Below are 8593 nucleotides of genomic sequence, written 5' to 3' on the forward strand. Positions count from 1 at the left end.
AGCTGGCACGCTTGCACTGGTACTTGCCACGTTCATTAAAGCTTTGACTGGTCCGGTTGCCTTGCACTCCCTAGCTATGTGTCCAGTCTTCCCACACTTGTAACACGTAACTCCTGGCTTCGGCATCTTGCACTCATTTGCCAAATGTCCCTTCTGATTGCACCTATAACATGTCATGCTCAACTTATTACACACTCCGGGGTGCCTTCTTCCACAGTGCTTGCATTCCGGTCTCTGGAACCTGTTTTCTCCAACTTGCCCTTGGCTTGCCTGATTGTTCCCCTTCGATTCTTGCCTTTTACCCAAATTTCCTTTCTTTTGAAAATTTCCGCCCTTCTGGAATCCGATCCTCTTTACATTCCGATCTTGTGAACTTCCCACTTCAGACTTTTCTCCATAAAATGGAACCTTCCTCTTCTTGTTATCCCTCTCCTTTCTTGACTGCATCCCATTATTCTCAATCAGAGCAGCTTTCTGTACTACTCCCGTATAAGTATCAAGCTCAAACATAGCCACTCTATCTCTGATCCAAGGCTCCAATCCTTGTTGAAATTTCTTTGCTTTTTCCTCCTCAGTGCTGGTATACTTCGTCACAAACCTTGACAACTCAGTAAACTTCTTCTCATACTCCAGTACAGTCATGTTCCCTTGCTTCAACTCAAGAAATTTAAGCTCCATCTGATTCTGCATGTACTTAGGGTAATACTTGTCCAGAAATAACTTCTTAAATCTTTCCCAAGAAACCTGCTGAGTGACTTCCATAGCTTTTACTGACTCCCACCAATAGATGACTTCTCCCTTCAAGAAGTAGCATATGGCGTCTTCTGATCGTCCCCTAACTATACTAACTCAAAAGCCCTTTCCATCTCCTTGATCCATGTGTTAGCTATCACTGGATCAGTGGTATCATGAAATACAGGTGGATTCACATTCTGAAAAGCCTTGAAAGTGACAATTTGTCTAGGTGTTACTGGTGGTTCAGATGGTTGGTGTGGTTCACGGTTATCTTGGTTTTCAATTCGTTATTGAAGAGTTAGTTGTTGTTGAGCTATAGCATTGGTTTGCTGTTGCAAAGTTTCCAGTAGTCGAAGAATGTTTGGGTATGTGGTGGATGTGGTTGTTGGGTTCTTCTTTTTGGGAGGCATGATCCTGAAATAAGAGTTATGTCAAAACAGATATGAATGATAAAATGATTCGAGGGTATCGTATGGCATTCTTATTTACATATGGGGTCAAGTTTCCAAATTAAGCAGATATGGTGATGCATATAAAAACGTAAAATAACAGTTGAGAGCAAATGGAACAATAGAACATAATTATTGAAATTTTAAAGGTCACAATACATTAGGTAAGGACAGAGTCTGATTCTAGGAATAACAGGCTTATTTAAAGGAAACAACGAAAACAACTGGGGATTCCACAGAGTCTGATAGTACAACAACATGAAAGGTAAATGGAAAGAACTAAGGCTCCACTCCATCTGAACGGGGCTTGGTAGTCCTTTCCTCTCGAAGCGTCTTCACAATGCTCTGGAGCTCATCCGCCACCATCTGAATGACATACTGGCTGGTACGGTCCCGGTGCGCTGGCATCTCCTCAAGTTTAGTGTTGACGTTCTGAACCAAGGTCTCAAGTCTCGCAGTCATCTGCTCCTTGGGCTTCCCTTCGTAGTTTCGGCTGTCCGGATACACGTTCTTCAGTCGGTCTATCAGTCGGTCGTACTTGCCCTGAAGCATGTCGAACTCGCGCCTCAACTCAGCATACACCGTGAAAGCAATAGTGTCGTCTGAACCAGAGGATGACGAGGAATGAGCCCTTTGCTGACAAACCAATAAGAGGGGTATTAATAATAAATTTACTTAACCTACTCTCTCGCATATTATCTATAACCTACACACATATCCTATAACCTATTTGGGATGTCCAGGGACTCTATACCGTAGCTCTGATACCAAAACCTGTCACGCCCCCAACTTAAGCAGCAAATTAAATATAATACTATTACAACATTTTAAAAAGAAGTATACACAACCAACTCCAAGATCTTACAGTTTAGGGTTTGGAACAGCCCAACACTACCAACTATTACATCTGATTTTAAATACCGAGTCCTCACACAAACTACTATCACTTATTCTACCTGAGCTCGAACATAAGCATCAGCATCACAGGTCTTACGGGCAGTCTGCTTGAATCTAACCATAGCTGCTAGCTGTAATATCAGGATAAAGCAAGGAGTGAGCCAAATGCTCAACAAGTGCTAACAGTACGATACAAAACATAAATCGAGATAATATATTAAAGAATGACAATGGAAAGATATAACCAATGATAACGAGGGATAAAATTATGAGTGATGGCATCATTTTTACTTGTATCAAAACAATTTCAAAATCATGTCTTAATCAAAATCATTTTATGACGCTATGGATTACAGCCGGTGATCAGCCGCGAAGTAATTCCGAACCTCGTTGGGTTCTAAAACATTAATGGGAATCCCTAGGCAACTTTTAAGCCTAATATAAGTGTGGAAAGGACTCGCGTCTCAGTCCAGATCCACCATTCAAAGAAAATATTTATCCCCCTTTGGGACTGAAAAACCCACATTTTATTTATTCCAAAACCGATGTCGAATTATAACCAAAATCTCTTTTTACAGTAAACATTTTTATCAAGGGTTTATAGATCAACTCGAAACACGGGAAATATGGTACTAAACCTCAGGGCCACGATTCACAAAACTATACTCTATTAAAGTAACTGAATGGTTTTCATATATCAAAGATTTAGACATGGGGATTTAGTGAGGCTATTGGATATTAAAAAAAATAATGCCAAATTGGGATTTAAGCAATGGTTTCTCATCAAGGTTCAAATGCTGGATCATCAAGAAGGTAAGTTTCATGAATACTAAGGGTGTTAAGGTATGAAGAATGATCTTTAACTCAGGACATATCAGAATTGTCAAGCTTTAGGATAAGAAAGAGGGTATCAATCAATGAGGAATACCGTTGGTAAGTATCTGACTATCAGAATTCAAAGTAAGGTTCTATAGGGGTTCAAGTATCAGGATGAGATATTAATACTTAGGAATCATTAGCATGTTAATCAAGAGGATCAATCAAGTATTATAACAACTCTTTATTATATCATGGCCTTCAACTATCATGAAAAGACTTCTGAACTACTTGCAATACATACTCGAGGGTTCATGGCATCTCTATATAATTCAAAGATAAACATAAGATACGCTTGATTTAGTATATCTAATGACACATGATAGTTGTAGCAATGTATGAATGATTAGCAGTAAATACGAAGGTCAAGTTGAATCACTTGCCTTGAGAAAGGCTGGTCAGGTCTGCCTGGTAGGAGCAACTGGAGCTTCACTCGACCTTTATGGCAACTTTTCCCTCATCTCGAGATCCTACATAAATAATAATAATCCTCATTATAATATATTCTTACCAACTTAACCTATATACAACCCGAAATTAAACACGGATGGCACTTAGGCCTATATGCACTTCATTTTATATTCACTTTTAAATTACAAAAGTACACACATAGCCACATAATCACATATCATATATTAATACCAAAATAACTCCATATACACCACAATGCAACACTAGGCTTGGATGATCTCGACTCACAACTTAAGTCACTTGGTCGTTAAACTAGACAAAGTCTTCTAATTTTGGCTTCCTAACTTGACGTGCCTTTACTAAACTATCGAAGACCTATTGACCCTCACTTGTGCCTTTTATTCTTATGACCTTATACTATCTTACAACTATGGTGGTCGACCTAATACTCACTCCTAAGTGTTCTAAAACTATGTGATAAGTGAAAGTGCTCACTGGTGCAAATTTCAGAATGAAATTTCAGAATGACAACTATGGTTTCTTGAGTGCATTAGACACTCTTAAACTACAAGTTTTCCTTCAAAACTTTTACACAAGACTCTCCTGACCTAAGGGCATCTCAAAAACTTGATGTGGCTCAAGGGCCTGGCTTGGGCCTTCTTGGGCCTAAGCTAAAAGTCCAAGGTTCCCCTCTTTTTCTGGGCAGAAAATGCCCTGACTTGAATTAACTTGTGACACATGGTTCTAACTCATATCCTATAAACTATGGTTGGAAAAACTTCTCTGACACTCCCTCTAACTAAGTCCCAACAGGGCCTAATGAGGGCCTACCCATGACATGGTCAAATCTTCTTATTTCTAAGTTGCAACAAAACTGTCCCCTGCTGGACAGATTTTGTTATTCGACTTGTGCACCTAACCAAATGACATGCAAACCTCCAACCAACACCTAAAACCTTTTATATACTCACAATACTAACTTCTGGTGTCTTGGGCCTCAAAGTGCACATCAATGACATGGTCAAAACTCACTCTAAACCTCAGGGTACTAAACTGATTTTTCTGAAGAAACTATAACTCTCCTTTCTCCAAGGTTTTGACTTGACAAACTCAACTACCAACAACTCAATACCCAAACCAAGACTTAATCATGGTGACCTACTGAACTAACTACCTTATTCTCAAAATAACTTTGGTGGAGATCATCCTTTACCTATGGCACAATTATGGTAAAACAAAAGAAACTACACTACTCAATTCACAAATCATCAAGTTTTTGAAATAACAAGATATGCATTTTTATAAAAGATAACCACGAATTATTACCATGCATCAAGGAGCATTAATCAATATTAACACCTTATTTCTACTGAGATTAAAGCTCACTAACAAAATCTTTCCAAATGATCAAAATCTTATAACATTCTAAGAGAAATCCACATGCATGCATGTCTTCGGGTTTTGCAAACCAAAACAACATATTTTCTACATATATTCTATCATAAAATTGACATGCAAGCCTAGAATAAGCTATACCTAGATGATCACTTAGCATGCAAAGAGTTTTATCAAATTTTCACCATAAAATTCAAGCCATTATCACATAAATATGCAAAAATTGAATTAAGCAACAAGAATAGTCTTAAGGACCATTCATTCGGCTCCCATATGGTCATGGCTGAATGAAATGGAAGGGAATGGCCATTTAATCATCAAGAGTTTCCCTCTCAAGACTTGGCACTTCTCCATTCCTTGTAGTCCTCTCAAAAACAACCTTAAACTCACAAGAATCAATGTTGTACTTTGAGTTTCAACTAAAACCTTTACATGCAACCTTTAAACTTAAACTTTCTACTCAAAACTCTTTGAAATATGAGTGATCATGGAAGGGAAAGTAACATTTACTTGTATAAAGAGTGGAAGCTTGGTTGAGGATTGAAGAAAAAAAATGGGGAGGGGGGTTTCGGCTAAAAGCCGAGAGTGAAGGAGAGAGGAGGGAGAGAAGAATGAGTGTGGTGGTGAGTGATGTATGAAATGATCATGTCTTTGCTTGTTTTATGGTTTTTGTGTTGCCAAATGTGAGTGGAATTAGGAATTGACATGATTAGCTTTCCACTTGAACTTGGTTCAATTTGCATGCAAGGGTAAAGAAGGTATTTGGCTAGGATATAAGAGTTAGTGGGGTGGTTATTGACTTTTTAGCCCTTTTGGAATGTATATAAGGGATTTACATGCAAGGATAACTATGTACTTTGCTAATTATAACAATTAACATTTATAAAGATCTATTTTTATAAAATAAAACACAAGTTCAAAAATTATAAAATTTATACCATAAAATAACTTGGATTTTTAGAAATTTTATAAAACTACTTTTGAATTTTGTGAACAAATAACTTTTAACAAGATATTTATTCAAGGTTTAAAAATATTCCTTATAAATCAAAAATGAAAGAAATAAATAAATTTTTTGCTTTGAAAATTCATATACCACATAATGAAAATTTAAGACGCAGAAATTTTCATTCACACAAGCATACAATAGTTGAATATATTTGCATTCGGCTTTATAATTACACCAAATTTACAATTAATATTACACAGAAATGCCGGGTGTAACAAGTCATTTTACTAAGAATAAAAATTTCTCACTAATTTTATCCGCTTGTTCTCCTATTATATATAGAAGAGATATTCATGGTATTAAATATATAAATTAATAAATATACAAATAAATGCATGACATCAAATTTTTCTTCAAGAGTCTGTTATCATAAACTTTTGCGTAAGAATATTAAATTTTATGCATGACATATAATTTGCAAGTACCCAAAAATAACACTTATCTTGATTTCGTGTCGACTTGGCTCTGATTTGTGAAGTTGAAATCTTCAAATTGAATTAGCTATTTGGAGAATTTATTTGGATTCTTGCGTCATTAAACATAAAAAATACACATAGTGGAGTTTTTTCACAATGCGACGGCTGTAGACACCCAACGCTGTTCATCTCCTTCTAGTTGTTTCTCTCTCTATTTCTCCACTATGCTCTCTCTCACTCTCTACTCTCTACTCACTCTACCTTTTCTTCTTTCTTTCCTTCATATTTCTCTCTCTTTATTTATCTACTAAGCTATTAAGCTTACTCAGTATAAAGATTCTTGTGTTGAGTTATGTATGTATAGTTGTTTGAGGGTTTGGTGAAATGAGCGAGAAAAGGTTGGATGAAGGTTTGGAGGTTGGGGATTCCAAATTTTGGTGTAACCCATGAATTAGGGTTCATCAAGAAAATGACTTGATCATGACAATGACCTCAAGGGAGCCACGATCTTGAGTTTTGTGATGAATATGCTGTTGAGTGGCATTTATGACACTTATTTATGCTATAATAAGCTTTGAATTGATGCATTTGTACTCAAGTTGTTAAGTATTTTAATGTGTTTTCTAGTGTTTTTGCATTTCAAGCATTATTCAGGTAATTAGGTGAATTACCATTGTTTTGGTGCTAATTTGGTGTCCAGGTGGTGTTGGAATAAAAGCTCATGGAAAGCCGGCTCGAAGCAGCAAGATTTAAGAAGAAATCTGAGTTTTTCCCAGAAGAACGGCGCGTCCGCTCTGTGATAGCGCACGGCTGTGCCAGGGTTCCAGAAATACAGCGCGCTCGCGCTGTGATAGCGCGCGCCCGCGCCGATGCCGAATTCAAGAATCATGTTTCTAATACAATTCTAAAAGGGAAGGCTTCCAGATTGTTGAGGGCTGCTATATATATCCATATTAGGTCATTTTAATAAAGAGACTTACCAGAGTGCAAGGAAAAGAAGACAAGAGATCTTTAGCACAATTCAACAAAGGCGAAGACGATCTAGTTTATTCTTGTGAATCTTTGTTTTGAGTTGTAATTTGGATGCTTGTTTCTTATTTTGTTGAACCTATACTCTTGTTTGTACTTGGTTTAATTATTCGTATAAAAACTACATTTTATATATCATGATTTCATCGGAACCCACGTTGATGATGAGTTCGATTATGGGCTAATTGTTATCGTGGGGTTCTAGCGGATTTATTTTTGGATTTCTTTAGTTAAATTGTTTTGATACCTTAGTATATAGTGATTGTATGATATCCTAGTATTGATTGTGCGTATTCGTCTTATGAGCGTCGCGAACTTACAAGATAGTGTGTTAATTCTTAATGAAGCGAAAGTGAATTTAAGGATTTACAACTTGCCATGCTAGCATAGGTTCATGTATTTGTCATGTATGATTCGTAGATAATTTTAACCATCTTACTTGCCCTATGTAATCAAGATAGATAACTTGCCCTTAAACCGTTATGTTGTCAAATTCTATAGACATTTAGGGTCTCAATATAATTGGTGCCTATTCAGCTTCTATCTCTTTTGTGGATGTCTGGTAGAATGGTACTCGTGCAACGAATGTTGGCGTTTATCAGTTTTGTGTTATCTGATTCGTATCATCACCATTTCATGCTAAGGTTAAGAATAATAAGGCTATTGAATGGAGTATTTAATGAAGTTAGAATCCCATGTTTGTCATATGTTAGATATATTTGATAATGTCATGTGTAATATGATTTGTGTTTAATTTTCGGATCTTACCTAACAGGACAAATCAGTACTTAACTGGAAATCAGCACTTATACTGAAGACAGAACTTAAGATATCAGAACTTAAGTTATCAGAACTTAAATTATCAGAAGATATTTATCAGGAGATAATATCAGGATTTAAGATGGCTTTCAGATAAGACAGGCGTCTGATTAAAAGGAAAGAAGATCGAGACTAAGACAGAAAGAAATATGCATGAAGAAGGAATTCTACGAAGAATAGAATACTTGGAAGAAAAGATAACTGGTTGATATATTTTAGAAAGCAGAATTATATTCCATATCAATTAGAACTTATCTTGTAACTTTGTAGTATATAAACACAGGAATAGGGTTTACACTATAAGTGTTATCATTATCGAAATTATTATTCTTTATAACCCTAACAGCTCTCGTGATAATTTGTTCATCACTGAGAGATGATAGTTCCATATTGTAACAGAGTTTATTGTGTTGAATAAAATCTATTTTATGTTACTTGAGTTCTTATATTCGATTTGATTGTAGTAACCACTGTATTCAACCCCCTTCTACAGTGTGTGTGACCTAACAAGTGGTATCATAGCAATCTGTTAACACACAAATAGTTTAAGATCCAAA

Source organism: Apium graveolens, chromosome 6 (genome assembly GCF_009905375.1).
Source record: "Apium graveolens cultivar Ventura chromosome 6, ASM990537v1, whole genome shotgun sequence".
In the NCBI taxonomy this organism is placed as follows: domain Eukaryota; kingdom Viridiplantae; phylum Streptophyta; class Magnoliopsida; order Apiales; family Apiaceae; genus Apium; species Apium graveolens.